General features: G+C 44.1%; 1 protein-coding gene across 1 annotated transcript in view; it reads right to left on the reverse strand.

Annotated features, from left to right (window-relative positions):
• WIPF1 (WAS/WASL interacting protein family member 1) overlaps window positions 1-15,220 on the reverse strand; it is a 115,795-nt gene extending 100,575 nt beyond the window's left edge. The window contains exon 1 of the mRNA XM_058549288.1: window positions 15,109-15,220. The gene's annotated coding sequence lies outside the window, so the exon portion shown is untranslated. The remainder of the gene's footprint in view (window positions 1-15,108) is intronic.
• Between the last annotated feature and the right edge of the window lie 10,712 nt (window positions 15,221-25,932).

The following is a 25,932-nucleotide window of genomic DNA, read 5'->3' on the forward strand; positions in this document are numbered from 1 at the left end:
TTCTGATGAACCTCATGGGGGAAAAAAGGAGGAACTCATTGGGTTGACTTACGCAAAAGGGTTAGTTCCTGCCCTCTAGTTCCTCCAAACAAGCAGGCCATTACTGGTTTCATGAGAGTTCACTAGTTTACACTGGAGGAGGGACAGTAAGTTCAGGAGAAGGTGAGGCCCATTTGCACCAGTGCTCGCCCACAGCAGGCCCCTCCGTACTCCTTGATCACTCAGAGGGAGAGCCAGAAGCCACTTCTACACCATCCAGGCTTAAGGAGGGGGAGGAGTGGCCTGCATGTGCCCAAAGGGCCTGGCATCACAGGATGCTGGCTGACACTGGCACAGAACACTCAAAGGCAGGATGTGTCACCCAAACTGTCATTCTAATCAAGCACAAGGCAGGAAGACTACAGACATGGGAATCAGAAACTTCTAAATTTGAACCCTAGCTCCGCCTCTGGTTTCTTGCTTAATTCTAGAATGGTTCAGGTCACATCAGAAAAACAAAGAGATCCTGCTGCCCTCTGACCAAAAACAATGACCTATGGATTTGAGGTTTGAGAGGCCCCAAGGGGCTGGTAAGCAGCACACCTCGCTGAAAACCTTCCCAGGTCAGATGGGGCTTAAGAATGGAATTGGCTTTGTGTTATCTTTTGCTTTCCCAAGAGCTTTTTAAATTTTGTCCTTCCCTGGGCTTGAAAAGACAACCAGATAAACCGCCAGCAGAGAAACCACCATGGAGACTGACAGTGCAGTGAGGCCTGAGGGAGGGAAGGAATAAAGCAGCCCCCACCCCTTGGCGGTCCACAAAGGAGGGTGCTGTTGGGGACTACTGGTCAAGGTCTCTGCAGGAGAACACCCCTCGAGTTTCTTCTCTGGCCGCCAATGCTCTCCTGTGGGTGGGATCACACAAGACCAGGCCAATGATACTTTACAGCCCGCTCTGGGTCCATTCTGAGGCAGTATAGCCGGGAAGCAGGGAACACAGCTCTGGATGCCCTCCCAGCCCTAGGTTTCTGTCTGATAAAGAGCTGACTTCCTCTCCATTCTTGCCTGTAGGGATCCCCAGGTCACTGCTCTGCAGGTACCAAAGTTACCTGTCGTTGTCCTTTTCAGCAGAAGTGTCTGTTGGACTCCTGTGGTTCTGACCCCAGACATGGTCAGTCCTGCTCAGATTGCTGGTGATATAGAGCTCCCTGGGGAAGCCTTCGCAGGCTGCCTGAGCCTCTCCCAGGAAGGGCTTAACCTTCTCCATCCCAGCAGTTGAGCAACAGCCCTGCAGCTTGCAGGCCTCTCTGACCCCAAGGCCAATACGGCTAGAGCTCAGCTGAAGTCTGGCTGCCTGACAATTACTCTCAGCAGCAAGATTTTAAGATACATTTTTCTTTATGGAGAGGAAGTGACCATTTCCCTCTTCTTCCCCCTTCACTGAACTCTGCTATAAACTGAGCCAGTTTGATGCCCTTACCTCCAAAACAACTGACTTGAGCCAGTGGTACTGGGGACAGACATCTGCTCCCATAGCCAAGACTATCTAGAAGGCAGAGGCTCAGCACGGCCACCTCCCCGGTAGCAGCTGCCACTCGAACACTGCCTTGCCTCTTCTTCACCCAGGCTTACTGGGTTACTGTTCTGTACCTGAAGCGGGTTTTCAGCTGCCTCTCGCGCATCTTTAAGGCAACACTAACCTTGGTCCTGCCAGTAAAGAAATAGACCATTCTATGTTTCACCTGTAATTTAATGGTAAAATCATTTATGGAATATTTTATGCAATCGCAGGAAAGAGAATTTGACTGGAACTCAATAGACCCGGGTTCTTGTCTCAGCTCTGCTACCGACTAGCCATCGGCCTTGGGAAAGTCACCTAACTTCTCTGGGGTTCTGTTTCTTCACCGGCACAAAGGGAGGTTGCGCAAAATGATCTTCATCTTCACTTTGCTTCTCAGTTCTAACATTCCAGAATTTTACAAAACGTTCTACATTTTATAGTTGAATATTATACTTTTTTCCCATCTGCTGAATATAACTTATGTCATTCATTGATTGTTGAGAACATAATATGGCCCTAGTCAATGACGCCAGTCTTAGGCAGCATTTGTGACACTCTAGGAAGATTTTCTTCCTCATTAGAGACCACTGAAGTCTTAGCGGGTCATTTAGAATGTATGTCTGTGATGGGTGTCAGGTGTTAAAGTGGATGATCCAGAGCAAAGTTAATGCTGAACCTGAAACACCACACAAAGAGAAGGCCCTTGTGCTGACGGATCAGCAGTTGGTCTCCACTGTTTCTGGCTATACTTTTTGCAGTGTGTTGGTGACCTGAACCCAGAAGCATGCAGGAAAATAGGAACAGAAAACCCAGGTTACTTCCCCAGAACACTGTATCGGGTGGTCAGCCATCTGCTTGAAGAAAGCTGGGGCCACCTAAGTCCTCTAGAACTGAATGTCCCTTACTGAAGAGGCAGGGGGACACGCTGGTTCAGACTGGGCTCTGAAGCTACACAGCCTAGACTGAATCTTGACTCAGCCAAATTAGCTGTGTGAACTTGGGCCAGTTGATTAACCTCAAATTCCTCATCTGTAAAGTGAAGATAACAGTGCTGCCTCATAGGGTTGTTATATGGATTCAATGAGTTAATTTAGAGCACTTAGAACATCACCTGGCACACAGTAAGCAAGGTCTATGTTAGATGCAATTACCATTATTACTTGTCCAAAAATGATTACTGGAAATATGAAGAGGAATACTTCATTCCTGACTTCTGTGAGTTAGCATGAGAAGAGCAAGCATCCTCTTATTTGTTTCCTAATGAGTTCTTTCTAAAGGCAGACCACAGCTTAGCTCAACTCACCAAGTTTCCCTGTACTTGCATAGCTCCCACCCAGCAACCTCATTAGCACAGGTGCTTCTTACCCCTGCAGAGGACGTTTAGGATCCCAGTCCCTTCACTCCCTGCCTCCCATCCCACTGCTGGGGTCTCTCCCTGCAGCCGAGAATCACCAGATACTTTTCCCTGCTGTCACTGCTGACTTCTGCACTCTCTCCACCACCAGGAACCTCCTCCCTTGTCCTCTCCCTCTCCATGTTGCTGGGGCCAGAGCTGAAGGGGAGTATAGGGGAAGTTTCTACTAGGGCTCCATCCTCTCTTGGGCATCTGGGTTGGAACTCAGAAAGCATTTTCTCCTAGTCACAACCTTATCTACAAATGGTAGTTGGGCTCTCTTGGGCACCAGTCCTAAGGTTCGGCTTCCCAGGCAAAGTCGGTCTACCCTCTCTGTAAGGCAGAAAGTCCATAGGGGCACCATTTACCAGTGTGTTAGTCCAGGATCTTTCCATGCACAACTGAGGCCCTGTAATGTTAGCACCAATCTCAAGAAGCAAGAGCAGGACACAGTTTCTTGGATGCCATCCAAGATGGTCTGCCTCTGAGCCAAAATAGCAATGTGTTGTTCCTCAGACTAGGAGTAAGAAATACAAATAAGAGACTCAACCAGCAACAGTCACAACCACCAACCAATAGTCATGGCAGAACTCCTAAGGTGAAGCCCCACGTGGGTACTTTTATCCACTCCAAGGAGTCACTACCATCATAGTGAACATCCTCCAAAGCACATAATTATAGTCACCTGCATATGGTGTTTTGTCTGAGACTGTACAAAGAGCACATTAGTGAGCAATGACTTCTGCCTACTGAAAAGCTGTAAAGGCCGATGCATATAAAACTACAGGAATACATGGACTTGCCCAATGACGTTTAGAATTGGTGCTTCCTGGTTATACCTGAAGTGCTCCTTAAAAATGGGTAAGCCAACGATGTTATGTGTGCACGTGTGTCTGTTTGTGCATGCACACATGTATCTGTGTGTGGTAGATGGTAAGGACAGTGGTTTCAGGGTTGTGACCCTGTGTGCACCAATACAGAATAAGGGTGAATGTTACGGATGTGTGTATGCATATAGTGAAGTAGTGTGATTTTCACTGGATGTAAATAAAACAAGATCTGCCAGGCATACCTGGACAGCATCCGGCTCAAATCCCATTCCCGCAAGTAACATTACAAAGAAAATCTCAAGGTAATAGCTAACCTTCTTTCTTCAACAAATACCCAGAGAGATTCAAGTATAAATTAAGAACTCAAGTTGGCTGAAATATCATTTGATCTCTATATACTATACATAACACACAGACACTATTTCAGCTACAAGAGAAATGTATGGACATACATAAATGACGGACATATATCTCTCTCCTTTATATATCAAACACTTAGTCAAAAACAGGCAAAGTAAAATTTCAGACTCATCAGATCTCTGACTGCTAAGTTAAAATGCTAACAATTGCATTGTGGAGACAGTGCCTTATTTGGAGAAGTTAAGTCTGTCGGGTCACAGGCATTGCAGACATCTTAGCCTCAATCTTCTCCCCATGTCTACAGATTTCTCTGCGCTATGTTTGCACAGCGTTTTATTGTCCAAGGTCATATGACTACTAGGCACAAAGCTGAGATGAGAATACAGGTGTTGAACTCCTGGTCTACTGCTCTTTTCACTTCACCACTACACCTTCAGCAGAGGATTCAACGCACAAGGAATGAAGTCAATGAGCTAGTTGATATCAGGTCTTAATCTGAAAGTGACTTGAAATTTTCAAGAGTCTATATTGTCTCCGAGGAGTGATGGATATCCAAAACCAGGGGCAGAATGAAAGTGAAGGTAGCGTAGAGGGAACATATGCCCTCAGGCATCAGCACATTGGGGCCCCAAGAGGATGTGAGTGTTTGCAAATTTCAGTACCCAAACTATGGGATATAGCAAGAGAAAAGGTGGCAATTCCCTCTGGGCACCATTTTCCCTCCCTATGCCACTCACTACCTAAAACCTAGTGCCGCTCCCTACCAAGGTTAGCTCCACATCAAGCCAGCCAGGTACTCAGAACACAATTCAGCCATAGGACTCTGGCTCGTTGGGGCCATGGGATTCCTGGCCATGAGGATGACCTGTGCTTTTAGGTGAAGAGCTCTAAGTCCCTCAGGACTGGGCCACACATGGAGATTCAGGGCCTAGAGATTTTCCTGTTCTCATCAGACCTCCTGTATACTGTACTGAAGTCCCTGTTAAGACTTAACTCTGTTAAGAATAAACAGGGCTGCATTCTGTGACCTCACTCAGCTCCCGTGGACCTTTGGGGTTCTGCACAAGGACACACCATTCTGAGGAATTCCTCTGGCTTCGTTACGTCAGGACTTCAGCCTCAGTCTCGCTTGGGAACTTATGTCTTCTCCCTGATTTAGCACTGCTCCCTCTAGACAGACATGTCAGTTTGCCTGTCTAGTCTGCGGCATTTTCCCAGCATGAGGCCCTTGGCTTCCTTCAGCCCTCGCAGTTTGGCAGAATGTACAAACCTATCTTTCAGGGGATACTGATCTGGACAGTGCAGCCTCATTCAGGAGACCCAGCCCTTAGAGGGTACAACACTGATGTGTTCTTTTTTAAACAAGACGTCCCTCCATGAAGCTTCTTAGCCTTTAAAACACTAACATTAAAAAGAGAGTAACACTTTATTATGGCAGATATCAAGGACTCATAGCATTTCTTCATTTTCAGTTCCAACATCTACTGCCTAGACACAATCTTTTTGCCATCTGTGTCAGGTTAGTTACAAAGCACAGTTATTATTCTGGGCTACACAATGTTGGCCCCACCTACTCGAATACGAGAAATTTTGCTGATTGATTTAGTTATTCTGTTCATATAAACGAATCCAGTTGTACAGCTGTTTCTGATTAGCCAACATACTGCTGGAGTTATACATAAATAATTTTATAATAAACTCAGCAGCTACAAGGACAGGAGAAGTGGAATCTAGTCTCACCTCCCAGAAAAATAAGCAGGGGCAAGACGGGCAGGGCTTTCAACGACGCTCCAGGTTTAAATTCCTATCTGCTGTGATTCACTTTTTCCTCTTGATGTAATTCAGCATAAATTACAACTAAAGCTCTCAAAGAACCTTTGTCTTCAGACTTCTGGATCCAAGAGAGAAACTCAGCTTTGTAAGCTTAAAACTCCTTTAAAATTTCCCATCTTTGTATTTTATAAGTTTCTGTTTTTCCCATGAAAACATTTCTATTTCCTGAGACAATTGCTTAAAAAATATACTTTTAGAAGGAAAAAATTGAAGGAATTGAAAGGTCTATTATAAATAGAAATCAAGTGTTCTGTTGCATTTCAATACAGAACAATTAAGCTCAGCGAGCTTAGGCTCAAGTTTTCCTTCTTCAGTTTTAGAAGACAAATCATAAGCACGTGAGTAAATTAAGGAAAAGACAAGGCATGAAAAATTCAAATGAATGGACTTTAAAGGAAAAAAATGGTAAAGATAGTGACAAGTGCTCCCTAAAGAAATCATTTGAAAGAAAACAGGAAAAAGAGATTAGAAGATTTATACTTCTAAAATGAACTATGCCGGCAAGGATGTAGGAAAACAGATATTTTCAAATAGTGTTAGTGGGGCTATGAATTATTAAAACTTTTGGAAAAGTAATACCACTTTGGGGACTCTGATAGACAGAAATAAAAGCTTCTGTATGTTAGCATGTTCACACTCACACATGGCTGTTCAGAGAACTGCTGTAGTATCACAAAACTTGAAACAATCTCAATGGTTAAATTATGGAATATTAAGCAGTCATGATATGAACGAGTTTTTTAATTTGGAGAGAATGGCTATGATGTTTTGTTATGTTAAAAAAATCTTGTGGATATCAAAAATCTGCACTCCCCATGTTTACTATAGCATTATTCACAATAGCCAAGGTATGGAAACATTCTAAGCGGCCATCAACAGATGAATGGATAAAGAAGATGTGGTATTATACACAATGGAATATTATTCAGCCAACAGAAAGAAGGAAATCCTGCCATTTGCAACAACATGGATGGTCCTTGAGGGCATTATGCTAAGTGAAATAAGTCAGACAGAAAAAGACAAATACTGTATGATCTCACTTACATGTGGAATCTAAAAAAGTCAAACTCGTAGAAACAAAGAGTAGAGTGGTGGTTACCAGGGCTGGAGGGTGGGGGAACTTGGGACATGTTGGTCAAAGGGTCCAAACTTGCAGTAAGAAGACGAATAAGTTCTAGAGATCTAATGCACAGCATTGTGATTATAGTTCACAATACTGTATTATATACTTGAAAGTTGCTAAGACACTAGATCTTAAATGTTCTCACCACAAAAAAGAAATGATAATTATGTGACATGATGGAGGTGTTAGCTAACACTATGGTGGTAGTCATATTGCAACATACAAGTGTATCAAGTCAACATGTACACCTTAAACTTACACAATGTTATATGTCAACTGTTACCTCAATAAAAAAATTTTGTAGCCTAATGTGTATAATGTTTCTATTTTGAATAGAAAAAAACTATATATGTGCATATATATTTGTATATAGTTACATAAGCAAAAAGAAAGTTGAGAAAGGGTGCATCCTGAACTGATAATATTGATTACCTCCAGGGGTTAGAATTTGAGAGAGAGAGAAAAATTAACTTTTTCTTTATATACTCCTTTCTTTTTTGTCTTATTTATATCAAGTACATAATACTTTTGTAATCCGAACAAAGTAAAAACAACAACTTAATTTTAAAAAAGTGATAGAGTCACATTTTCAGCAAAAACAAGGGAGCAAAGACTAAATTACAAAGACTGAGCACCTGGCCTGGTGGTTAACAAAAACCTCAGCTCAAGGAGACATGTTTCATCATAGCAAAGCAGAGATAATATATACAAAAATTCTGTACAGAAAGGAATTTTATGGTTAAAATAATACCCTAATACCCCCTGCACAGTCCTTTAACCAATTGAGAATTTTTTTCTCTTTTACTTCTCCCAGTTCCTCATAAAAAAAGAGGAGATTAAGGCGGGAAGGATTATGATGTTTAATTAATGAAGTTCTAGCTCCAACAACTTGTAAAGTACCACTCAAAGTAAGCCTCAATTTTAATAATGATCTGATTTTTGAATTTGTCTCAAACAAAATGTAAGGCTTTTTTTTTTTTTAACAGTGCTAAAATTCTAGGGAAAAGAACAGTGTGGAATTTTACTGACAAAACCCGAGATTACTTAAACTCACGCTCTGGGTTATTTCTTAAACCATGCATGGCAATCAGATTCTGGCTCTAATGGATAAGAATAGGCACTGCTTGAAGAAAATTGCTTTACTACTTTCTAGAAAGGTTTTAAAAGGCCTTCAACTACTTTGCCTTTTTCTAGGCCCTCAAAAATCAAATCAGAAATTTCAGTACCATCTGAAAACTGGTCTTAGTGTCTCTCAGCCTGCCTTCTGGGACCTGAGAAAGATAACTGGCTTAGTCTTCTTTTATTCTCCCTCCCACCGGCCTTCTCTCTCAACCCATCACTGTGGTCCTTCCTGGAAGTCCCTCCCCCAGCACATACATATGCTTCTTACGGGATATGGGCCTGTTCAAGAACAGACCATTTTTTTTCTTCTTATATCTCAGGCTGATCTGACTGTCTCCATTACTAAAATATCCATCCCCATAACACACGACTATTGTGGTTAAGACACTGATCTTGCTGTTTACATTTTTAGAAAAAAATAGCTCGGGTACACATTTTCTCAAGATGTTCTCCAAGATCTGAAGGTTCTCTACTTTCAAAATCTATTCTGCTTGTGGGGGGAAAGTCTCAGGGGTTCCTGAAATATTATTTGATAACATGTTCAATACTTCAATACTGCATCCCTCTAAGATGTGAGGAGATTTTTCTCTTGGTCCCTCCCAGGCCTAAACTCTTCAGCCAACAGATATAATCTCCTGCATACGTCTATGCAAAAAAGCTTGGGAGGTTTCAGAAATGGGCTGGGGAAACACAGAAGTGGTTGAAAACCAAGAAATTCAACCAACTGCCCATTTGGTCTGTGGATGCCAACTAAGTGACTACATTTATTCTGTCACTGAATTGGTTGGTTGTTTGACTTGACTCAATGGATTGACTGTATGGGCACTGTTAGCAAGTGCTAACAGGTGAGCTGATGGTCATTGACCTGGCAGTGTAAATTCTACTGGGTGACTGTGGACAACCAATACCATGCCAGTCATATATATATATGACTGTAGGAATATGTATATATGTCCCTATAGCAGAATGTTATGCAGCTGTTAAAAAGAATATAGTAGCAGTATGTCCAAGAAATACTGAAAAAGTAAAGCAAGCCAAATGCAAACAATATCCTTATAACACAATCTCAGATACGTGAGTAGACAGGGTGGGGTAGAGGAGGGAGAATAGGAGGAATGTAACCAACTGTGTTTAGCTGTTATAATGAGGTAAGGTGTACACATTACATATGTTTAAAGTAATCAAGTATTGCTTATGAGAGAATATATATATATTTAAATAATATAAACGTATACAGATATATATTTAAATAGAGCATGTATTTCCTATATAAGAATAACAGAAAACATATTAAAACTTACTTTTATTTTAAGTTGTAAATGACTCTACTAGCCCAGCAAACTATTTGGCTCTGAATTTGCCATTTTTTTCACCATTTCCTTTCTCCCCTAGACACACACTTCTTACCTGAGAGAACTATTTATCCCCCAAATACAACAGAATCTGCGGCAGTTTCGGGGAAGGCTACCGTCCTTTGATTCTTCATAAACTTCTTTCTCAGATTGTGCAGCGCCTCTCAGCCCAAAGAGAAAGATGCAAAATCCATAGGTGGGAGAGTCCCAACCCTCACTCATGTGGAAGTGAACCAGATACAGGTATTAGACCAGGAATTGTCACTTCTTAGATTCTACAATAATACTTCCCACCTTTCCCACAAGAACTCATAATCTCATTCCTTAATTATTAGGATCATTGTTATTGTTCAATTTGGAAGAAACAAAAATAAACAGCATTTAAAGCTAATTGTGTATATGAATGAAAAAGAATGTCATATTACACATATCGATCAAGGTGAAGGACCACTCTTAGGATGGAATTTGTTTCCTAGCATCTTTAGAAACCAGAAACTCTGTACAACATCAAGATCCACTTTGCCTTTGTCAAAAATTCACTCATCTCAAATCTTAAATCAGAGTGGCAGAAATAAACCTCCATTCAACAAACATTAATTGAGAACCTACTATATGAGAACCTATTATTTTTGAGGGAATATAAAAATGATTTCTTTTAAAAAGTTATTGCCTTGAGTTTACAATAAAATGAGGGAGAAGAGACACATACAAGTGACTCCAATAGAGGACAGAGTGGATTTGGAGCCACAGGTGAGGCCCAAACAAACAGCTCCAGGAAGTTACTAAGAAGCAGGAGGAATCAGCTGGCGGAGAAGAGAGCATTTTGGCTCTTCTTAAGGAGCATGTTTTTACAATGTGAACCATGTTTATCGAAGCTACTAAACTAATGAAATTTGTAGGTGATTGTGTCTCCTGTTTACTTTAGCTATATTCTCCCTTTATTGAGTATTAGCAAAGTCTATTATTTTTCTTCTCAACAAGTATCTGTGGCCAATTTGAAGAATCTACAGGATTCAACATCAAGTGACAAGAAGGGGCAGTGTGGAGAGAAGAAATGTCGATGCAAAGGCATACAGACGGGAAGGGAAAAGAATAGTTTAGCTGGAGCCCACTACATAAAAAGAAGTGTAATACACGGCTGAAGGTGAGTTAAGGGTTAAAAGTGCAGCGTTTGAAATCAGACTGCCCCAGGTTTGCAGACTAGCTCTATCTCCCCCCCTAGCTGTGTGACCTTGGACAAATTACCTAACTTCTCTTAGCCTCAGGTTCTACATATATCTGAGTAGAAGCTACCTCACAGGGTTGTGTGACTATTAAAGGATTCAATGAAATGACACATAGTAAGTAGTCACATTAAAGGAAGAAAGGAAGGGAAAGAGGGAGAGAGAGTGGAAGGAAGGAAGGAAGACAGGAAGAAAGGAAGGAGAGATTTTTAAAAGCTTGGGTCAGATCATAGAAAGCTTTGAAGAATTTGATTCACTTAATATAACTAAGAGATAAAAGGAAATTAAAAAGAAGAAATTGAGTTATACTGGAAAGATGGCTCATTAGAAGAGAAAAAATATATCCATGGTAAGCAACGCTACAATGTATGCTTGTATAACATCACAGCAACATGTTTTTACAATATGAACCATGTTCACTGAGGCTTCTAAACTAATGAAAATTGTAGGTAATTTTGTCACCTGTTTATTTTAGCTATGTTCTTTTATTAAGTATTGGCTAAGTCAATTATTATTGACTTCTCACAAGTATTTATGACTAATCTGAAGACTGTAATAATGATCATGCTCCCCAGGAATCAAAGTTTCCTGACCCCTGACCACAAGAGAACACAAAAGCAATGGCAACCCTACCCTGTGGGCTTAGGTGCTACAGCTCGGCCTGGGGCAGTCTAATCCACTGGTCACCCCTACATCTGTATGACTGCCACAACATGTTACCCTGGCATCTCGTGGTGCCAAAGGGCCAGGAAGGTAGCCCATCTTCACTTTCCTGACCTTTATCTGCCCTGAAAACCTCAGCAGAGTAGGCTTGACTGGCTAAGCAGATACCACAGGCTGGTAGTCCCCCAATACTGAGATTCTTCTGTGAGATTCCTCCTTTTCAGTTGTTAACAGAATATGTACCAGGTGAATAATACCAGGTGACTGGTGTGAAACACACAATAAACTACAGACAGCTTAGGGATTATTATATGTTAATTTATATAAAAAGCAGTTCCTGTGTTTAGGCTTTTTTTGTATTTTCATACGGAAAGAGGAACAGCAATAGTACAAACGAACACTGATAACGATAATAGCCCAAAAATACCAAGCAGCAGCACCGTCCCGGATAATCTGCTAAGTGGTCCACGTCCATGACCGCATCCGCCCCTCATAACAACTCTGTAGAAAGAAGTGGTTACTCTCATTTTAAAGGTGAAGATATGGAAGTCGCAGAACTTGTCCAAGACAGAGCTGGGTGTAGAAGTAAGATCTGTCGGACTTACCGGCCGAGGCTTTAACCGGCACAGGATTTGCACGTGGTAGCACGTCAGCATCACCTGGGGGCTTTCAAAAAGTAGATTCCTGGGCCTCACCCCAGAATCAAGCCTTTATAAACTTCTAGTCACACCCCCGGCTAAGGACCAGCGCACTTCAATACTAGTTAAAGCACGTTAAGCAGAATAGCATTACTAAGCTAACTGAAGGTTTTCTGGGGGCTTTGGTGAGCCTAGAGTTTTTATTACTCCAAAGTATACAAAAGGCAGTTAGTTATTTTGACCTGACTGTAATCCCTACGTGGTGAGGAACAATTAGCAAATGTTGGGCTGGGCAATACAACGAGGCCGAGGGAGGAAGCATTCATTTGTGGCAGGGAGGCGGAACCTGAACTGTTCCTCAGTTGGAGCTGTGAGGGTGGAAAGCAATGTGAATGTGTTTATTAATCTTCCTGTGCCTGACACACAGTAGACACTTAACAAATATTTGTCAAATGGACAAACTAATCAAGGACTGACTCCCTCCAGCTGGAAGTAATTTCACTCCCCTCTAAATTCCCTTTATTTGATCTGTACCTTTTTTACCTTATTTACCACATTCTGCCTTGCATTCTTGCTCTTTGAAACCATGTCTCATCTCTACCAGAAGGTAAGCGTTCAGGGGCAAACTGCATCTCCTTCTGAGCTAGGTCTCCCCTTCTACTCCTAGCACAGGGCACAGCATCGACTCCATCAGGGAACTTCAATGTCAAATGAGTATCTGGCTTGATTCCAACTGTGACCTGACTCACATATGTGGGTCCTAGCCATTCACAGGTGTAAGCCCACCAAACCTTCCAGCACCATGGCAGAACCGTGGATTGCTAGGACATAGAGGCAGAGCATCCTCTGTATGGAAATCACTAGCAACTTGAGAGACCTCATTGGAGGGCAGGCTTCAGGAAGACCACGGCTCTGAGATACAGAATCCCAAATAGCAGATACTTAAAAATGAAGGGGGTACAGCAACAAATAAAAGGCACTTTTGTTTAGTTTTGTTCTCCTGGTGGGCACTGTAGAAACCATGTATGTTCCTAAAATGACAACCATAGTTAGGAGCACCCTGAAATACCAAAGACAGTGACACAGACCCAATGACGAACACTTCCCACAAAAGGGGGCTCATTCCTGGCCAGAGCACCAAGACACTGTAGCTCTTATCGCTCTTGTGTCTTTGTGCGACCACTGCCTGGTGTCTGGGTGTCCCTCTAATGCCTTGTGCCATCACGTGAGGCTTTTTGCTGTTTCACACTCCATTATCCCACTTGACAGGCCAAAGGGCACCAGTAAGTGGCTGAACAGACAGTAGACACTTAATTGGTCAAATGAATACACAAATGAAAAAAGGCCTGAATCTCTCCAGCTGGAAGTAATCCCATTGTCTCTAAATGTCCCAGAATTTGATCTTACCTTGCTTACAAATCCATTTGCTTTACATCACACAAACCTAAAAGAGTTTATGTGCTTCTCAGGAAGCCAAAGTTATGGCAGAAGTTGGGTAGGTCCCAAGGAAGAAGATGATGTTATTAAAATGCTTTAGTAACACCTGCAGAGTTTAATTTGCACACTTCCATTCAACAGGTAATAGAGTCCTACAGGTGGCTGGGGATTTGGTCCCTGAGAAACTCAACCTTGTGGGGACGATAGGCAGGTAAAGACAGCAAGAGCAGAAGGTAGTATTTTGAGCACTGTAAAGAGTGACTGAGATGCAAAATGCTGATGGCCTATTTGGGGTTCTCTCATCTCAAGAAGTCCAAAGGCGATTTACAAACTGAAATAGAAAATATCCTGGAGTTATTTTATCCGCAATAGAAAAAGGCATTTTTGAGGAGGAAAAACATGCCAACGACTCAGAATGAAGCTACAGTATTGTTCTGAATTGCCTTGAGAAACTGGCAAAAGAAAACCCACCCAGGGCGGGCCTGTGTCCAGGGGCTCCGCTGCTGCACCGCCTGCAGTCTGGGGTTACACGCGGCCAGGGATTGGAGGTGCGGTCCGGGGACTATCCAGGGGACAACAGTGACACGCAATTTTCAGAAAAAGGGACCAAGTCCACCCAGCCACTACTGACAACTCGAGAGTCTTCCTGGAGAACTAAGATAAGGCCAGCAGCCCCTGGCCCAGGAAGGGATATTCCTCCGAGATTAAGCAGGACCAGAGATTTAGCCAGGCCCGGTTCTTCACACAGACACACCCTTTGTTAATCTCAGAGAGGTCAAAGTCTAAGCACCAGTTGAAGATTTGGGTCGCCCCGACTGGGTCAGCTGGTTTCTCTAACATTTGCAACTTTTTTTAACTGTACTTTTTTAAAAAGGAAGAATATGTTAATTGAAAAAGGTTGGGGGAGTGAGACGAAGTGAAGCTGTCCGGAAAGTTCGGGAGAGGCCCGGGAGAGACGCTGACGGGGACTGAAAGTGCCTCTAAGGTCAACGCAAACCTAAGGCGCGCGTCTACACCCAACCCAGAGCGAGCACCCGGCCGGAGGCTAGTTTGGGAGCCGAGCTGCGGGATGGGCACGATGCCCTCAGCGAAGAAGGCGAGGCGGTTCCAGCGCACGAACTGGCCCGGGGATGCCCGAGAGTCCATCCGCCCGAGCTGGGGGTGTAGCTGCGCCCCCAGAGCATCCCCGCGAAGCCCGGGCCGCGGGGAACTGCGGCGGGAGCGGGTCCCGAGCCCCTCGGGCGGCCCCGGGGCCGGCGGAGCCCAGGAAGGCGCCCAGCCCGGGGGGCGCCCGCGTCCGGAGCCCCACCGCCCGCGGCCCCCTCCTCCCTGAGCAACCGCCGGACCCGCAGGACGCGCGGGCCGCGGCGCCCCGAGCTGCGCCCCTCCCGAGGCCGCGCGCCCCGACGTCCCGGGCCGCCCCGCCCGCCTCACCCGCCCCGCGCCCACCCGGTGCCAAGGGCGCTTCTGAGCCCCGGCGTCGAGCCCGGCCCCTCCCTGGCGTCCCGGGCGGCCGCGGGGCTCCTCATGGGCGCTGCCCTGAGACCCCGGAACCGGGTGGCGCCCGAGGCGGCGGCGGCAGCGCGTCCCTTACCGCGCAGCGGCTCCGGGCGGCTCCAGGGCCCCGCGGCGCGCAGGGCATTTTTGGGGAAACTTCTCCCTGGTCCGTAGGGCTGAGCCGGCCGGGCAGGAAAAGCGCTCAGCGCCGGGAGGCTGCGACCATCCGGGAACTTCGCTGAGATGTAAACCCTCCCCCTCGGCTCCCCGTCCCCCCCCTGCGGCCCCGCCACATGTGGACGCGCCGCGAGGCCGCCGCCGGCCCGCCGCCGTCTCCTCCGGGCGCCGCGCCCGCCCTGCCTGTCCTGAGCCTCTGCGCCCCACAGCCCCGGGTCCCCCCGAGGAGGCGGCGGGAGTGCGGTGGGCAGGAGGCTGGGGCTCGTGTGTTCCTCCGTCCCCTTCCCCAGCACAGTGAGGGGACGCGGCCGTGGGGTCCAGGACAAGCTTTGCAGAGGAGCGGGAACTGGAAGGGGGTCCAACCAAGGGCCCTTTCCCCCAAAGACTGCGTCCTCTCCAGCTTCCCGCCGCTGGGGCTCCCCTCCCGCACCCCCAGGGAAAGCTTTTTCCCTATCACCTTCACCTCTGTTCTCAAAAGAGAAGATCCGGCTTTGAGACACCTCGAATTCAAATTCATTTTAAAAATGAATTTTAAAATGGAGTGAAACCCACAGATCCCCAAGGTCCACACGCATCTGTCTCCCCGCCCCCTGTGTGGGGACAACAGTGCTGCTCTCCCCGTGGAAAGCTGCCAGTTCTCCCCACCAATGGGTTGGATTCTTTCAGTAGTTTTGCTGCTGGCGGGGATGGCTCTACCATCAGCCACCCACATCCTCAAATACGGTAGGATCACAGCAAACGTTTGGAGAAAGCTGAGGCTCTCCTCCATTGCGAGAGCTGTTACCACGCCCTGGTCAGCTCTGAAAGCCGCCACCTCCAGGCCCCAAAGAAAAGTTAACACTAAGACGACACAGATATTAGAATGTGTGCGTTTGAAAAGAACAACAACTTTTGATCAATATAATAACCATTTAATCGTATTGTTAAAAGACCAAGGCTGTGTATCCCTTCGAATAAAAACAGAAAAAGTGGGACTATATGCGCTTCAGAACTGATGTCCTAGGCTGAGGAGGTTGTTCATCCTTAACTTTAGGCTGTCTCTGTTCCTACGCTATTCCCAGGTGCACACTTGTACCTTGACATGCTCTTAACAGACACAATAACCCTTCTGGGAAAGAGATTTGGTAACATGGGTAAACTCTTCCCATTGACAAACTTTTGTCCCGAAACATACCCATCTGTTTAAGATTCATTATATATTTGCTTTTCTTTTAAACGATTTCTATGGTAATATGCACATGTTATGTTTTGTATAAAATGAAGACAAGTGAGTTCATATATCAGTATGTTATTCTAGACTTGAAAACAAATCAGGGCCAGCCCGTGGCTTAGCGGTTGGGTGCTCGTGCTCCGCTGCTGGCGGCCTAGGTTCGGCTCCCCGGCACGCTCCAACGCACCGCTTCTCCGGCCATACGGAGGCCACGTCCCACACACAGCAACTAGAAGGATGTGCAGCTATGACATACAACTACTGGGGCTTTGGGGAAAAAGAAATAAATAAATAAAAGTATTAAAAAAAAAAAATCAATAGCACTTATCACAGCGTGGCATGGAAGTGAAGCCCAGGAGTTGTCTGATTTTCTTACCTGCTCTCTAAGCCTCAATTTTTGCTTCCATCAAATGGGGATAACAATAGTTTTTATCTGCTAGCTTGTTGTAAGGAGTAAATGTGATAATCCCTCTAAAGGTGAGTAGAGTAGTGGCACACAACTAGAACAGGAATCTCACTTACCTTTGATATCCCCAAGTCCAGCAGAGCTCCTGGCACCTTGTAAGGAATTGATTAAATAGTTGTTGGGATAAGAACTCTCTTGAGTTTATGTCTTTCAAGAATCTATGTAAATTTTAGCATTAGTGTACACAAAAGAAAATCAGCAAGGTAAAATGCATGCCCCCTCCCCTTATTTCATCATTGGAAGCCAGAACTAAGTGGCGTTCGGAATTGTCCGCTGTTTTAAATCACCAGTAAGGCCAGTGATCAGTTGCCCAGAATGCGCCTGGCTCTCTCTTCTCAGATCCAACACTTCTCTCAATAAGGTCAACGTCTGAATAGTATTTTATCACTGGTAATTTTCTTGTTTCCCTAAGTGGGCTATGGTTATGTAAGATGTTAACATTTGAAGAAGCTGCGTGAAGCAAATATGGAAACATTTATTACTATTTTCACAACTGAATTGTAAATTTGAAATAATTTCAAGCTGAAAAAGTTTTTTTAATTAAAAAAAAAGATCAAAGCCTAAAATTCTACAACAGATACCTTCTTCCCTTGGGTGATGCCAAATCATAGCTTAAAATGAAGATACTGAAGTTAGGAGCGGGCAGAGGTATTATGCTAAAACTTTGCAGTCATGTACACTTTTGTATAAATGAGTTAATAAGAAAAAATGGCTTCTTGAGTGCTGCTTGAAGACAAAGCTAGGCTGGAAATGTTATAATGATCTTGGGATAGGGGAAGGGAGGGAGACAGAAGGACATTGAGACTGGGAAAATTAAGACAAATTTACCAGAGCACAATATTATTAAATACATGTTTGCTTATCATTTCCATGGCTACCATTTTGGGACATACCTTGACCTCTAAACTAGCCCTGTAGTGCCTTAGAAGTTCTGCTCTTATAACAATTACTTTGGGGCCGACCCCATGTTGTAGCGGTTAAGTTCCCGTGCTCGGCTTCAGTGGCCTGGGGTTCGCTGGTTCGGATCCTGGGCACGGACCTACTCACCACTCATCAAGCCATGCTGAGGCGGCGTCCCACGTAGAAGAGCTATAACTCTACAACTATGTACTGGAGCTTTGGGGAGAAAAAAAGAAAGAGGAAGATTGGCAATAGATGTTAGTGCAGGGTCAATCTTCCTCAAAAAAAACACAATTATTTGTTTATTGTAATTGCTTGTTTAATGCCTGTCTTTCCCCTGTAGACAGTAACCCCAATTTGGGGGGAGGGGCATGTGAAGGGAACTGCCTGCCTGGTTCACCGCAGTATTCACAGTACCTGGCACATTCTTAGTCCTCATTACCACTTGATGAATGAATGCCAAGCACTAGGCTTTTACATCTAGTATCTCATTTAATTATCACAGCAACTTGGTGAGTTAGATATTTGTCCCCATTTTACAGATGAGGAAACTGACTTGGAGAGCTTGGGTAACCCACCCAAGATCCCTCAGCTTGTGAAGTTCAGAATCCAGATTATTTTGACACTAACATCCTTGCTCTATTATGCATACTGTCTATTAACTTGACTTCCTGTGTTCGTTCCATCTCTGAGCTTCTGCTGGTATGAATGACCTGAATTGACTAGCGTCCAGATTCCTTTGTGCAAAATAGCAAAAGAAGAAAATATTCTATTTATATTTGCAGAGAATTATTGGGGTTCAGGTAGATCTGGTTAAAGGCGCCATAGTAGCTTGAATGATTTTGGTTCTCTCTTCTGAATTAATGCAGGGAGGAAGTGGAATGCTATGTGGGATAAGAACACCATGACAGCCAGGGCATGGTGCAGGGAATCAGGGTCTGCTGGAGGGAAGGAGTCTGGCTGGTGCTTGGCACCCAATGGGTGGTCAGTACATATTTAGTGGATTGACCAGTCTCTAGAACTGAGAAGACCGACCCCTTGAATGCTGAATGTTTTACTTATTTGGGCCACAACTTACTCCAAAACTTAAAACAGTAAGAGTTGGATATGACGAAACTTAAATCTTAGTCTGGGATGGCAAATTTATTATGTATTTTCAATCTTTATCATTTTCGTTCCTTACTAAAAATATGTTCTAATTCTAAACCATTCAAGTGTTCCATAGCATAAATGTAGAAAGCATCCCCCACAATCCCATTCTCCAGAGATAACCACTGTAATGGTAGGATGTATATTCTTCTCCATGTTTTTTTTCTATGTATCCTTATTTTTTTTAAATCAACAAATATTTATGGAAAGCCTGGGGAATGGGATCATACTATACATCTTCTGTAATTTACCTTTCTATTTCTACTAAGTAATCTATTGCATTAGTTTCCTGTTGCTACATAACAAACTACCAAAAATTTAGCAGCTTAAAACAGCATCCATTTATTATTTCACAGTTCTGTAGGTCAGAAGTCTGAATATGGCATGACTGGATTCTCTGTTCAAGGCATCACAGGCTGAAATCAAGGTTTCAGCCAAGCTGAGTTCTCCTCTGGAGGCTTTGGAGAAAAATCCACTTCCAAGCTCATTCAGGTCAGTGGCAGAATTAAGTTCCGTATGATAGTAGGACTAGGGTACCCATTCCCTTGCTCTCAGTCAGCTGGGGGGCTGTTCTCAGCTCCCAGAGGCCACCTGCATTCATGTCATGTCTCCATTCAGCAATGGAGAATCTCTCTCACGCTGAATCTCTCTCACACTTCCATTGTCTTTTACCAGGAAAAACCCAGTCCCTTTTAAGGGCTCAGCTGATTACATGAGCTCCATTGAGGAAATTTCCCTATCTTAAACTCGACTGATTTGGGATCTTAATTACAACTGCAAAATCCCTTTACATCAGCATCTATATTAGTGCTTGCTTGAACAACTGGGAGAAAGTGTGTGTACACCAGGGAGTGGAAATTTTGGGGGCCAGCTTAGAATCCTACCTACCATAGACATCAAGGTTTATCTTTCCATTTCCCTAAATATAAATCTACATCATTCTATTTAATAGGTACATAGTCTTTCATGATGTATTATATATTGTATATTATATGTATGATGTATTATAATTCAACCAAATCCTCTATTAGAGAACATTTATGTTACTTCCAGTTATTAGCCTTTTAAAAATGCACAATAAACATTCATGCTCTCAAATGCTCATGCACCTATGTACTTCTGTAAGTTAGTATCCTAGAAGCAGAATTGCAGGGTGGAAGGGTTTGCCCTTTTTGATAGATACTGCCAAATTGCTCTCCAAAATGTGAGTACCAATTTATACTTCCTATGACAGTATACAAGAATAGAAATAGCTAATTCTCATGAACAGTCAAATTCCCTTCACAGACTGTTTCATGAGGAGGCCATAAGTGTAATCGTTAAGTGCATGGGCTCTCAGTCCAGTTGTCTGGCTACCAGTCTTGGCTCTTTGATTTCCTAATTGCATGGCCTGGGGCAGGTGGCTAAGCCTTAGTTTCTGTATCTCTAAAATGAAGGTGATAACAATGGCACCTCTTTGTATTAGTTATCAGTTGCTGTGTAACAAATTACCCCAAAACTTAGTGACTTAAAACAACACACATTTATCATCTCGTAATTTCTATGGGTTGGGAAGCTGGATGTGGGTTAGCTGGGTGTTTTCGGCTCCAGGTCTCTCACAAGGCTGCAGTCAGGGTGCCAGCCAGGGCTGCAGTCATCCCAAAGTTTGACTGGGGGAGGATTCACTTTTGAGTTCACTCGTGTGGCTGGCTTCGGGTCCTCACTGGCTGTTGGCTGGAGACATCAGTTTGTTGCCATGTGGGTGTCTCCACAGAGCAGCCCACAATGTGGCAACTGTTTTCCCTCAGAGTGAGTGAGCAAGAGGCAGCACCCAAGATGGAAGCCACTGTCTTTTTGTAACCTAATCCTGAAAGTGACATCCCATCGCTCTGCCATATTCTAGTCATTAGAAGCAAGTTGCTAAATGCAGCCCGCACTTAGGATGAGGGTGTTCCACAGGGTGTGAATATCAGCAGGCAGGGTCATTGGAGTCATCTTGGAGGCTGCCTACCACACTCCTCATGAAGGTGTTGTGGGGGTAAAGTGAGTTAATGCATGTAAAATAATGCACATGGTATCTGACTCTTAGTAAGCACTCAAGAAAAGTTAATTATTATTTTTATTGCTATCATCATCATCATCATCATCACTCAGACCCATTTTCTTAGTTGACACAGTATCACATCAAGAACCAAAGAATGGCATTTACACCAAAGCTGCTGTTTGGACAGTATAACAGGCAGTTCCCATCAGGAAGCCGAAATCTTCTTAAATGAAGTAATATAGGAAAGCTTGTTACAGTCATGTGTCATTTAACGACGGGGATACATTCTGAGAAATGCGTCGTTAGGCGATTTCGTCATGCAAACATCATAGAGTGTACTTACAGAGACCTAGAGGGTATAGCCTACTATACACCTAGGCTATATGGTACTAATCTTATGGGACCACCATCGCATGTATGGTTTGGTGTTGATTAAAATGTCATTAGGCGGTGTGTGACTGTAGAGGAATTGTTTACAAAGATGTTTAGGAAAAGGAACAAGGGATGGCGCCACATTCCAGGGCTGGAACAGCAAGGAACTATTATTACCTGTAGACCTGAAGGGGATGGAATGTTAACCGGAACCGGGGTAGCTTCAGCTGTAGTGGGGACTGCTGGCAGGAGTTGTGACCTTCAGAAGAAGGATGGTGCCAAGCCATGGTGACCCAGCGGAATAAATACCCTGACTTTACTCTTCTCCTACCAGTATCACCCATCACCTGAGCCCAGCCAGGAGCCAGAGGACAAGGAAACCCACCGTATGCCCGTAGAGGTCAGCCCCCCAGGACTGCAGGGGCAAATGGAAAATATGCAGCGTGGGCAGCCACAGCTGTTCACTAACCGGATGTTTCCTGGAGACATGACACCGTGGTCCCTTCACATGAAAGGGGAACTGAAAGGCGGTTAATCCTGAGTTTCCAGGATAGGGGTCAGGGAGTGGGGGTGGTGGGGCGCACAATTCCAGAGGAGTTTGATCCAGTGGTTGGTTTATGGTGTCCCTAGAGGAGCTTCCATCTGGGCCAGTGAGGAAGGGACAGGGATTTAAACTCACAGCTGGCAGGCAGGTCCAAAGTGTCTCAGGAAGCTCATATGGGCTGTAGGTTTTATTTATTCAGGGAACGGACTTAATGACATGAAAGATATTTATTCTGATGACTCTGACTGATGGTTAAACCTTGCTTCATTGGTCAGGTGCCAGCGCAGGTACCTGTGAAGACCTTAGGGGCTGCCAAAGGCACAAGGTTTTCCAAACATTGTTTTCCTCCCATAACAAGGATCCAGGAGCCTCACATCTGTGAGACAAGGCAGTGCAGCTGGAGAATTGGAACCTTAATACCATAACCAGGAAATGAGGTGAACCCAAAGACTCAGGGTGGACATTCCCTTTCCCAGTGTCGACATTCAGGGGGAGGCCCTATGGAGTCTGGGCGTTTTTGAACAGTTGTTCCCACGCTTCACACCTGCTGAAGTGGAGGACACTGGAAGGGGGCAGGGAAGCCTGAATTTATTTATTTATTGTAGCAAGTTGATATTTATTTTTAAAAATGCTTTTATGGGGGCCGGCCGGGTGGCACAAGTGGTTAAGTGTGCACGCTCTGCTGCAGCAGCCCGGGGTTCGCCGGTTCGGATCCTGGCACGCACAGACGCACCACTTGCTTGTCAAGCCATGCTGTGGTGGCGTCCCATATAAAGTAGAGGAAGATGGGCATGGATGTTAGCCCAGGGCCCGTCTTCCTCAGCCAAAAAAAGAGGAAGATTGGCAGATGGTAGCTCAGGACCGATCTTCCTCACCAAAAAAAAAAAAAATGCTTTTATGAAGATGCTGTTAAAATATAATTGATCTGGAAGACAACCCTTTACAAGATGACAAGGGCACTTGCTAAAATATCCCAAGAGTATTTTGAAGAATGATAATGTGTCATGGACCCAGGAGAGTGATGAACTCAACCTTCTGCAATAAGGTTTTAAAAATTACAAAAGTTAAATACATATAAAATGTCAAAATAGCGATAATAAAATTAATAAACAGTAGAATCTGCAAGATGAGAGCAACTATGAAAATCTGTAATTTGTAAAGACTTTATTATCTGTGTTAAAGTACTTAAAGATGTTACTTAAAATTTTTTAAAACTTCAAATGCCTTTTTTCCCAAAAGGCAAGTGTTCTAAATTTGCTCTTCTTTTCTGTGATGATAAATGACTGTTAGCAGTGTGTTACTTATTCAATAGTTTAGAAAAGAATAAGTTTTTTAAATCTATCTCTTTAATGTAAAGTGACATTTTAATGATAAGAGAGAAACAGCTTTTGAGAAGAAATTTATACTATGGAAAGAGTATGTTTGAAAACAGGTGTTTAGAAATGTTTCCAACATCCTGTGATTTTGTTTTAAAAAAAAGCAAACAAGGTTACTCTCTATAAAAAACCTTTATATCTGTATACTTTAAAAACTTGGAGAAAAATTTTGGATCTTTTAAAAAAATCTTCCAATCAAAGTATTTTAGAAGAGAGAAGGGTGTCCGAACCCTTTGTTAAAATTATAAAATACACCAGCTTCTTTTTTGTGTGTGTGTGTGAGGAAGATTAGCCCTGAGCTAACATCCTGATGCCAATCCTCTTCTTTTTGCTGAGGAAGACTGGCCCTGAGCTAACATCTGTGCCTATCTTCCTCCGCTTTATATGGGACACCGCCACAGCATGGCCTGACAAGCAGTGCATCAGTGCGCGCCCAGGATCCGAACCCCAGGCCGCCGCAGCGGAGCGCGTGCACTTAACCTCTACACCACAGGGCCGGTCCCTAAAATGCACCAGCTTATAATAAACTTGCAAGAATAAATGACTGACTTCAGGGAAGAGAGAAATTTACCAGCCAAATTTCAATAAAGACCTTTACATAACTGATGAGTGGGATTGAAAAAAATTATTGTGACGTCCTAAGGGCGCCCAGAGCTGCCCTCCCGTGTCTGGAGCCTCTAGCCTTTGTGAGGCCTCTTCTTTCACTATGCCAGCCATATGGTTCAAAAGCAAGGAGCGAACTTAGAATCGGACCTTCAAATCCAATTTTACCACAAAGGGTTAAACCAAGGTTTTAAAAATAATGAAGCAGTAAAAAGATAGGGGCTCTCAGGGGTTGGGGAGAAGGAGGGAGGGATGTACAGGTAGAACACAGGGAATTTATAGGGCAATGAAATTATTCTGTATGACACTGTAATGGCGGATACATGTCGTTATACATTTATCAAAGCCCGTAGAATGTACAACACAGAGAGTGAACCCTAATGTAAACTATGGACCTTAGTTAATAATAATGTATCGATATTGGCTCATCAATTATAACACACGTACCACACTAATGTGAGATGTTATTAATAGGGGAAACTGCGGACAGAGGGTGTTGAGAGGGTATATGGGAACCCTTTGTACTTTCTGCTCAATTTTCCTGTAAACCTAAAACTGCCCCCCAAATAAAGTCTATTAATTAAAAAAAAAATTTTTTTAATGAAGCATATTCCATTATAGTCCTCTTAGAAAGAATATTTTCATTGCATTTTTTAAGTGAGAGCAAAAATTTTTTGAACATCAATAAATAAAACACTTCAAAATATCGTTTAACTCATTTGCTTTAATTTATATTTTTGTATGTTTAATAATGTACATAATGGATTATTGCAGTAATACATGATTATAATCTATCAGTAAGTCAATATCAATCTGTTGGGGAGGTGCATCCTCAAACATTTTTATTGATACTATGCAGATTCAAAACATTTGTTGCTCTCTGGACTAATGATTTCCCATGGAGAAAATCAACTTCATTTAGTTCAGTGAATCCTGGCGGTGGCTTGACAAGCACCCCTGGAAGGTGGTGCTGGAGGATGAATTACCCAAGCTGCCTTCCTGGGGGTAGAGGTGGCACTGGCCAGGGGCTCGAAGTGGAGGGACTCCAGCAGAGCAGCAGTTGTTGATTACGGGCCGAGAGACTTGGTTTATGTGGAGAACGTAAAAGAACTGGAATATTCGTGACCAGACCAAGCGACAGGCAGGCCAGGGAGGCAGGGGTGGAGCGCTGGACGAGCCAGGTGTTCCGGCAGGAGTGGGAGACGAGACCAACTTAAACAGGGGGCTCTTAATAAACGAGGTAAGTAATGGTGGGCATGGGGAGGCCCAGCAAAGCTTTAAAATGGATAGATTTCGTCAGCCAGGTCAGTTCTGGCTGCACAATGGGGTCTGTCGATACCCATAACCCTCAGCTTTGCATCAGGGTCACTAGGGTGATATACCCTCACAGGCTGGACCTGAGAGGATGGACTCAGAGGGGCTGGTGGGGCTTTTGGGGCTGGTGAGGCTTGTGGGGTCAGTGGGGCTGGCCTGGGAGGAGGGCAGCAGCTCCCGCTTTCTCACTCATCACAGAGTCAAATTAGGAACTGAAAGGGCCACTTCCTGGCCTATAGAGAGAGTGCTCCCAGGCGCCCACCAATTAGAGGAAACCCCAAATGTAGCCTCTCCCTAATCCCTGAAACCCCAGGATCCTCTGAGATGGCATCCCGTCAGGTAGAGCAGTGGTTTCTTTTGTCTTCCGGCAGCAGAACTCTTTCCTTACACAATGACACGCAGAGCACCAACAGGTGAGGCAGAAGGAGGCAGAGGTCGCTGGTGGAAGGCCAGTGAGGGCTGCAGGCTGGGAGCTCAGACGTCTGTCCATGCTTGGCCTTCCCCGGTGGACCCTGAGGCGAGATTTGAGAACCACTATCTGGAGGAGCATGTCCAAGCCCCTAGATGTAGCATTTGGGAATTCCCTTGAAATTACCCCCATTGTATTCTTCCGTCTTGTCCTTGGCCACTCCTTGCTTCACATTTTATACCCCAAAGTATAAAACTGCTTCTGCACATCTGAGCTGCTTCATGCCTCTGTGCTTTTGCTCATGCTATTCCTTCTGCTTGGAATGCCTTTCCCTCTGGCTGCCTCTGACCCGTCTTGAGAATTCACCTGTGATAGCAT

The sequence above is a fragment of the Diceros bicornis genome, chromosome 10 (genome assembly GCF_020826845.1).
Source record: "Diceros bicornis minor isolate mBicDic1 chromosome 10, mDicBic1.mat.cur, whole genome shotgun sequence".
In the NCBI taxonomy this organism is placed as follows: Eukaryota; Metazoa; Chordata; class Mammalia; order Perissodactyla; family Rhinocerotidae; genus Diceros; species Diceros bicornis.